The following is a 9,922-nucleotide window of genomic DNA, read 5'->3' as shown; positions in this document are numbered from 1 at the left end:
CCACCCATCTCAAAAATATTAACCCAGAATTGGTCCTGTCTGAAGGAAATGAAGGAACAAAGAGTGGAGCAGAGACTGAAGGAGAGGTCACCCAGAGGTCATCCCATCTAGGAATCCATCCCATCTGCAGACACCAAACCCAGACACTATTGCAGATACCAAGAAGTGCTTGCCGACAGGGGCCTGTATAGCTCTCCCCTGAGAGGCTTTGCCAGAGCCTGACCAATACAGATGCGGATTCTCTCAGCCAACCATCTGATTGAGCATGGGGAACCCAATGGAGGTGTTAGGGGAAGAACTGAAGGAGCTGAAGGGGTGGTAACCACATAGAAAAAAAATTCAGCTAACCAGATCCCTGAAGCTCCCAGGGACTAAACTATCAATAAAGAGGTACACATGGAAGGACCAATGGCTCCAGACACATATGTAGCAGAGGATTGCCTAATATGGCACCAATGGGAAGAGAAATCCTTAGTCTTGTGGAGGCTTGATGCTCCAGCATAAGGGAATGCTAGTGTAAGGAAGCAGGAGTGGTTGAGTGGGTGAGGGAGCACTTGCACAGAAGCAGGGGGAGAAGGGTGGGATAGGAGGATTTGTGGAGGGGAAATTGGGAGGGAGGATAACATTTGAAATGTAAATAAATAAAATAAGCAATAAAAAACTTGAAGAAATAACTTAGAAGTGACCATCAACAAATGATAGGTAAAGAAAATGTGATAACAAGACACAGTAGAGTCTTCTTCAGCCATAGAGAAGAATAAAATTATTCCCTTTGACTGAAATTTAATATTAAACAGACTTAGTTATATCAAGAAGACAAACTGCATATTTTCACATGTGTAAATAGGAGGACTATTTGAGAAGCAAAAGGTGACTAATAAATGAGAATAATGGGGAGAATATAGGGCTACATCTGGTCAAAGTATGAGACACTTGAGTAAGAACATCACCAACTGTCACTTTGTACAACGAACATGGGTTGATCTTCATTTTTAAAACAGGGAGACCAGGCAGAACAGACAATGGAGAAGGTTGAAATGTTTACCTCCAGGAGCCAAATGAGAATGTTTGTAGAATTCTCATTGTTTTGAGCACATCTCTAACATTTAATAATTCAAACAACAAACTTCAGGTGTCACAGCTTGATCCAGCTAGATTGGTTAATTAAGTCTATTTGGATGGTTACTTGATGGCTTTCTCAGTTGGGATTGGAAGTCCTGCATGACTCAACACTTGAAAGTTCCTGCCAGAATGAGGCACAGGAGCCCTGCTAAAGTAACCAAATCTGTAGAGGTGATTGTGTTTGTCTCTGTCGTCAGTCCAACTTATGGAGGTCAAGGTTCTTCATGTAGTAGCAGAGAAGTTACATACAATGATAAGGCATTTTCCAAGCCCTTTGACTTCCATCACTGATGTCCTGTCAATCAAAAGTACAAGGCAAAAGTCAAGATTCTATAACTCATCAATAGCCTAGGAGCCTTTTCTGCCATGTAGTGTCCGGTCAAATCTATGAATATGCACTGTGGCTGTTTTGGGCATAGCTGAGGAGACTGGCCATACTATTCAGTCACTACAATGAATGACAGGGAAATAAGTGTAGACTGGCCACACAACTCGATCATTGCCTTCTTAATTATTTTTAACACTTTTTGGGTAAGTCGTACACACTAAAGCACACCTGACATGGTCAGAGGAAAACCTTGTTCTCCTTCCACCATATGGGTCCCAAATTCTGGTCATCAGGCCTTGCAGTAAGGGCCTTTACCCACTGAGCCAGATTACTGCTCCTCTGAAACACTTTCCTATGCTTGGGAACCAGATCATTTCTGAGAGTGAAATGATACATTTTTCTGGAAACAAAATTTAAACTTCTTTCAATGTATGTAAGCTGCATTTTCAAAAAGGTCAAAATCCAACTTAGTTTTTCATGACTTCAGTATACAAACCATTTTCATGAAGTTTTATTTTTTCATTTACTTTATATCAAAAATGAAATCTGTTTCTCTATATTGAATGGTGCCTATAAACGTACCAATTCATATACTGAAGTTTACATTAGTTATTTTTTTCTTTGCCATGACCAAAACCCTTATAAGAAGGAACCCAGGAGGCATCAAAGAGCTCTGCTTAGGAGGGGTGTGTGTGTGTGTGTGTGTGTGTGTGTGTGTGTGTGTGTGTGTGTGTGTGTGAAGTTTCTAAGACACATTTTGAAACTGTTCCTGTGAGGGTCTTCCCTCTTCCACTTTTCTCTCCTCTATGAAGTCTGGAACTCTTAGAGGAACTCATTCCCTTTGGAATTTGTGTTCTTCTGAGGTTCAAACACCAAGCTTTGTCAGAACTCCTAAGACTACCCAGCCCTTCCTGTTTCTTTTATGACAGTAGCCTTTTTTCGTACACACCTTCAGATCTCCCCAGGATTATTTTTACTGCTTTGTTAGTTATTTCAAATGTTTCCCTTAAAAACATCGGCCCTTCAGATGACCAATTAATCTTGGTTTCCCCAGGAGTTTTTGACTCTTGGAAAGCTCTAAATCTGCCTTATTGTGCACTCTTCAAAACGTGACTCTGATATAATTAAGTTGGGTAGTCTTGGTTGTCCACATTACTACATCTGGAATCAACTAAAACCAAACAGCTGGGCATGCCTGTAGGAGACATTCTTGATTGGTTCATTTGAGGTGGGAAGACCATCCTGTTTTGGGGCCACACCTTCTGGTAGCACCTCACACGAAGGGACATTGAAGAAGGAAGCTTGGCTTTTGGCCTGCTTCCTCTCTCTCACACTAGCAAGTTCATTGTTCCTGTTCCTAAGATGTCCCTTCACTGGTGTCAGAATTTACTCCCTTGGTGTACTGGGACTCCAATATAGACTGAAGACTAGCTGAGACATCCAGCCTCATGGGCTGAACAACTGCCTGATTCTTGGTTTTTACATCCGGAGACAACCATTATTGTTAGACTACTTGGACCACAGCCTATATAAATTCTAATAAATCCCACATAAACGTATATATTCATTCCATCAACTTTGTTCCTTTAGAGACCAAAGCTGACTAGCATATGAACTCTTATATAATTAGCACTCCATAATGTAATACTCTGAACAAAATCTCATCTTTCATCTGTTAAACAGTCTACATTTCAATACACAAGTCTTAATATTGCATCCAAATCCATATCAGACTTAATCATGGTGGTGGCAATGCTGAAAGGGAGGCTGCTTAGCAGCCATGGTGAGACTTCTGAAAACAAGATTCTACCAAGCCCTGACACCTCAATAGTGACACATGGCAGTCTCCACCCAGTGCAGGCTATACCATAACCATAAGAAATCTACATTGTAGATATGTGCAGGACTGATCCTCATAGCTATGCTGCCAATAGATTCAGTTTCCACAGATACACTCCTGAGAAGGAGCAAAGTACAGTTATAGCACTCATGTGGTAGTACTCATCAGCTAAGCTGTAGGATCTTTCCTGGGTGGGATCACAGCAAAGCTCAGCTAATTGAAATTAACCTGGCTGAGTTTCGTTCACACCAAGGGACACATTGTACAGGCCTGTTATCTGCCATTCTACATTTGCATCTTCAGGGAGCACGCTCTTGGATATTCTAGGCAGGAGTCAAAAATTATTTCTATAACTAACCTCATAATAGCTCATTTTTGCCTTTTTGAACTATATGGGATCTGTGGGTGGTAAAATTCAGTATTACCGATCTTCAGACTGCTAAATTTTTCAAAATTTTGAACTTTATCTTATTATTAAACTATGTGGGACAGCTCAGATATTTCACAATCACATGATGTCCTTAGTGTCTTGGGAGAAAGGACAGCCTTCCTCTGTATTCATTGCTACTATTTAACTCTCTAAGCCTACACATTCCATTGTTAAATATTTTGTGAAGGTGAGCATACCATTAAAATATTCCTCTGAGCACTTCTAAAACCTCTCATTTAACTTCAGCAGAATGAATACATGATTGGTCTACTTTTTGTCATAGCTCTCCAATGAAGAGGAACAAAATTTCCCAAGCCTTTAGAGAATTTTTCCTGAGTTACACTTTGGAGCCATCACAGTTCCTTGTGAGGGTGATTATCTGTAGTAAGGTATAAAATGCCCACAGACACTTAAAACTTACCCATTTAAGTCAGTGTCCTGTTAAATCGATGTTGACTAGGTCATTGCAAAGTGATCTCATTACACAATCTTTGAAAAATTCATAAAGATTTTGAAGCATTTACTGATCAAATTCCTATCTCTTTCCCCAAATTTTCCTCCAAAGAAAAGTGACCCCCATTTTGACTGCAAGTGGCCATTCTAAAACTGTAATTCCCTGTCAAAATATCTATGCTAAATCATTTTAGATAAAATTGTCAAAGAATTTATCTATTTCACCTTTTCAAAATATAAGAGGAAAGTACCTATTTGTAACATCAGTCCTGCAGACAGGCCTAAGCAAGCCTGAAACACATGTGCATTGGACAGGTGGCTCCTTGGGGACATACTCATCTACGCAGATCTACGTTGATGATCTGGCAGCATAGTCCTACAGCATCTATCAAAGCATCAAACTGGAGCAGGGAATTGTTCCAAATGCCTGTTTGCATGTAAATAGCCTAGAGTTGCTATCAGGAAATCAACTGCTTTCCTGGAAAGACACAACATCTGCATTTGCTGTCTATATCACACAGCAGAGTATGAATTTTGAGCTTGCCTTCTCTTCAGTTGGCACTAAGTTTGAAAAAGCTTCTCTGACTCCTGGCTTATGTGAATTATAAACCATCACCAGAAAATATTTATAAATAACCAGTCACAAAAATCCTTTGACATCCATCTTACAAATTGCTTAGCCAATGCTGGGGGAGATGGTAACCGAGAGGTGGTAGAGGCTAATGACTCAGTCACACTGGATTGTACATCTATACCTCCATTTGCTTGGTCCAGCAGTGAAACCTTAATACAGAAAAAAAAGAGTAATTCCTATAAAATACATTGTTATGCCAACACTCAATACACAAAGCTCACTTTAACTAGGATTTCCCATTGTTTACTGGTACATAGCTGTCTGAATATATAGCATAATATAGCTTTGTTGATGATATCAATGACCCAGATAATCATTTTGGTTTTATATGACTTTGAATTCATACCTTTTGGATAACACTGGGTCTCTGTGAGTTAAAGGTTGAGTCCTGACATAAGGCACCATTAAAATATGGCAGAACCCTCAGGAAAGTAGATTATCAACGGCATGAAGTGAAAGTACACACTGGAAATCCAACCATGCCTCTTCTTTCTACTCTTTGGTCCTTGCATTCCAAGAGGTGAGTACACACACTTCTTCAAACCCCCACTGCCATTTTGTGCCTCACAGGTCCAAAAACAATGGAACCAGGGGCTGAAATCCATGTCTATAAAGGTATTACTTCTGGTATTTTGTTGCTGTTAAAGAAATCTGACTAACTTGGAGGCCAATCTCTCAGCTTGTGTCCATCTTTCTTTCTGCAGTAAGTGCTGTGTACTCTATGTGGAAAAGGTATTTATTCTTATCAACAAAAGACAAGTCTTGAATAAGAAACATGTATTTGCTTTAATACCCATATGCTTTCTCTCTTATATATGTAAAAATATATGCTGCATGTGGCTGTGCATACTATTCATATACTATTATGTATCGTGTTTATGTTTTTCTAAGCTTTGAAATGATCCTTGAAGATACTGAAGGGGACCAGGAGGGGACAACATTTGGGATGTAAATAAATAATTAATTTAAAAAAGGATACTGGTTCTACTTGATAAATGAGGGATTTTTATTGAGGCTTCAGGATTTTTTTTATTTAAGTTTAACTGATTAGGGAAATGTATGCTACAGATTACCAACTAATTACAGAAATACACGTTGGCTTTTATGAATTCTTGTCTATTTTTAATGACTTGTTCCAACTAGACTGAACCTCTATTGTTTCGAGATAACATCCTATTCCTCTTTGTAACAGGTGAGGTCCCACTTTAACTGGATGTACTTTAAAAAAACTATTTTTATAAAATTTCTATCATTTAGCCTGAGATAACACCAGGTAATAGCCTGCATATCCCATAATTGGTAAGAACAACCCTCCTCTGTGCTCCAAAGACACAAGCAAGCAGCATGTCTCCAGTTTGTTCTTTTCTCTTTCTAAATGCTTCACTGGGACCCTACAAATGACATAGACATTTGATAGAGTCACGAGAAGTGGGAATAGAATGTAGTGTCAGGAGCAACAGTCTTGTAACAAACAGCTGAGGCTGCTCCAGTGCCGGAATTAGCTGATCATGATTAGCATGTGTGCTTCTGTAAAGCAACCAATACCATAGTTTTGCTTGAATTCAAAAGGATAAAAGAGACTGTATGTACAAACCTGTAAGTATCTATAATGACATAAAAGGGCTAATGGAATTTAGCTTTAAATGTCTGCCAATATTGAGCTGATAGGCCTAGTTTGAAATTTTGTAAAAGAGTAAAATTAAATCTGTCTGTTGAATGAGATGGCCACACAAGCCTGCCAAGCTGAGTTCAATCCCTGGATCCCACAAAGGAGTGGGAAAGCTGACTCCGGAAGGTTAGTCTCAGACCTCCACACATCCCATGGTAAGTATGCCCACATCCATACATGCACATCATACTACTACTGCTACTACTGCTACTACTGCTACTACTACTACTACTAATAATAATAATAATAGTAATAATAATAATAATAATTCAGAGTGAAAATATTTTGCAAGAAACATGCTCAAGCTTAAACTTGGATAGGAGCAGAGTGGCTCAGATTGCCACATGCTAAATAAAGTATAACCCAGAATACCATTAGCCATGTCCCTCTCTATGTCCTATATACAGTAACAATCTGACTCCAACCCTGTAATTTGGTGTACTGTTGGGTGATAGGAGCAAAATAGAACTGGCATTATACCACGGAGACCATGAAGCTCAGCAAGAAATGATGGGAACCCACTGAACCTTTGTGCACAGTGCCAACCGTATTTAGCCTACAGTTGTAATATTGTTATCATTATACAGATGACATGCCTCTATGGCATTCCTTCAGAATTTTCTGGGGAAAATGGATTTCATAGTAGACTGAAGCCATGTTCCATGAAATAAAGGAAAGAACCAGAACAATCTAAAAATTAATACCATGATTTCATTCTTGCTTCCATTTATCAGGGCAGGGTCTTCTGACTCTGGCTTTAGTTTAGTCATTTTTTGGCATTTCTAATATGAAGTATGTTAATGGATAATATCACAGCTTTCTTGATAAAGTAGCTCTGAGTCTAACTGTCCTTCTAGATATCTAGAGTTGTCACTTGCTAGTCTTGTTTCTGCTCTGAATTAACCTACTTAACTTTTGTATTCACTAAAGTTTCTACTGAATAATACAAATGGCCCTTTGTAGTGACAGTTTCTGCACCAGATGTGGAGTCTCTCAAATGCAAACTGATAAGACCCGTTTAAAATGACACGAGAAATCTTCTTGTCATTGTTCTCTAAACAATATAGTCTAATATTATTTACATGTTATTGACATTGTATTAGGCATTACAACGGATTTAAATTTTGCAGTAGGATGTGGAAAGGTCAAATGCAAATGCTATTATATGTCATATGAGGGCGTTGAGCACCCACTTATTTTGGAATCCACAGGGCGATAGAAACAATCACAACTGTACCCTCCTCAAGGAGTCACCTCATTAAACAGGATAATAAATGCAAACTGCACCGGCTCAGCCAACTGTATGCATTAAATTAGTATTTAGTGCATTTTTGTTATGTGTATCATCATAATTATTATGTATTTATTCTCTACTTGGGACATTATACAAACACAGCCTGCTCCAGTTTCTCATTTTCGCAGCAGTGTTATTTAGCAGTGTGGCCTTAGAAAGTTTTATAAAATAGTTGTGTGTGTGTGGAAGCAGAACTCTAGCTGTGAATTCTGATCCTTTTTGGAAGCACAGATACTCATTGTCAGATCAGTGTGCATACTATAGAGAAAAACCAGGGAAGCAAATGAGGAGAGTGGCAAGTGATGTTTTTAAGCAGAACTCCTTGCAGATAATAGAGTCTGGGGCTTTCAAGCTCAGGCACAGCAGAGTTATTATCCATGCTCTTCATAGTAATAAAAGAATAGTAAATCATTTAGAAGCTTAACAGGGAACCAAGGATCAAATTCTCTAAGAAGAGCCCTACAGGAGTAAACCACAAGCCAAGCCATGCGGCTTTGCTTTAATTGAACCAGACTCTGAGCAATGGCATCCTAAGCTAGTATAAACTGATAACCAGCTATATATTAGTGGAGTGATATTAGCCTATATCTTAATGTAGCATTCAGAGAAAAGCAAACATGGTTCCAGTTACCTACAAAGCTTTGTGATAATGCTTAGTAAAGGAGGGGAGGGGTGTCAGGGAAACTGTTCTATACTTTCAAGGATTAAACTCAGGCTATAAATGATGCAAAAAATATGTGCTCTGTTGAACTCATACACTTAAGTCATTAAATAAACATGCAAGCAGATACGCATACAGCAAACACTCCCAGGAGAGTTTCAGAGAAGGTGTCACTTTCTCAAATGCATCATCAAGGCGTCTATTTTTTTATAAAAATGATATCAATAAGACAATCAAAGTATACAGGAAAGTGATGTCTATAAACAAGAAAAGGAGCAGCAAACAAAAATCATTTCAGGAGCCTCTAGGCATTGTAAATGGCTGTCAATACACAGGTCCCCCACCTGTATAGAAGACTAGAGTCTGTGATTGGGCAATGAAAAGGGAAGGCAGGGCTGAGAGTTTCAGAGACAGAGGGCAGGAAACAGAGAGGAGAAGGACAGAGAAGATGGATCAAGAAGAGGATGAACCCAATCCACATGGCTTTAAATATCCACAGGTAGCTATGAATATTATAGAAGAGTGTAGAATAATATGGGGCAGCTTGTATCAATATATATTGGCTCTGAGTTCATTGTGCGGGCATTTTGTGGGTTGATAATTTATTGATACAATTCTAACTGAAAAATTACAAGCCTCTAGACTTTTGATTTACTGGGTTATGGGGATTTACGACAGCTAGCCACAGGTGGCAGATGACTGGGAAGGTGAGCTGGGAACCATGGGGCAGGGAGACTCATTACTAGAGTGTAGCCAGTGATAGCCTGGATTGGTTTTTAATATTTCACACGATGTGAAAAAACTTCAAAATAACTATTAAAGTAACAAAGGTTGAAAATGAGGCTTGTTTGCAAAGTAAAGGGAAGCATGATGACAGCCCCTCACCAAGTCAAACTCTCCTGAGATAAAAAGATGAATGGCCTAAACCCAAGTTCTGAATTTAAAGGTAGAAGAGCTAAAATTCATTTACTGTACAGGTTCAAAAAAAAAAAAACTACAAAGCCCGAGATACATCAGTAGAGATTGTAGAATCTGGAGAATAAAGAAGGAGAAATAAAAATGACACTGACCTCAATAACCACACCGAAAGCACTCAGCATCCTACTACAAACACTCAACAAGCAGGAGAAGATTATCCTTTTTACAGACAATAGCTGACGTCATACTTAATGCTGTGAAGCTGAGCACTTCCTCCCAAGATCAGAAACAAGATTAAAAAATGGTAGCTTTTTCAACATCTCTTCCAATCATTGTACCAGAGAGTCTAGACACACACAGCTAGATCATAAAGCATGAGATAAAAATTGTGAAAAAAAATCTATGAGATAATTTTCTGAACTGGGTGTAGTGGCATACTCCTTTAATCAGAAAACTTCGTGATTTCAAGGCCAGCTTTGTCTATAGAGAGTTTCAGGGTTACACAACGACATCCTCTCAAATGAAGAAAAAGCAGCCTTGCATTCAAAGAACATGATTTTGTGTACATGAAAT

At 38.8% G+C, this 9,922-nt stretch overlaps 1 long non-coding RNA gene across 1 annotated transcript in view; it reads right to left on the bottom strand.

The window, feature by feature from the left end:
• Positions 1–732: 732 nt before the first annotated feature.
• Positions 733–9,922, bottom strand: part of LOC148000162 (uncharacterized) — a 47,926-nt gene continuing 38,736 nt past the window's right edge. The window contains exon 4 of the long non-coding RNA XR_015641687.1: positions 733–1,417. This is a non-coding gene — a long non-coding RNA (uncharacterized LOC148000162). The remainder of the gene's footprint in view (positions 1,418–9,922) is intronic.

Source organism: Rattus norvegicus, chromosome 17 (genome assembly GCF_021556685.1).
Source record: "Rattus norvegicus strain SHRSP/BbbUtx chromosome 17, alternate assembly SHRSP_T2T, whole genome shotgun sequence".
Classification (NCBI taxonomy): Eukaryota; Metazoa; Chordata; class Mammalia; order Rodentia; family Muridae; genus Rattus; species Rattus norvegicus.
The sequence above is the reverse complement of the archived record's forward strand: the minus strand, read 5'-3'. Positions and strand labels throughout refer to the sequence as shown.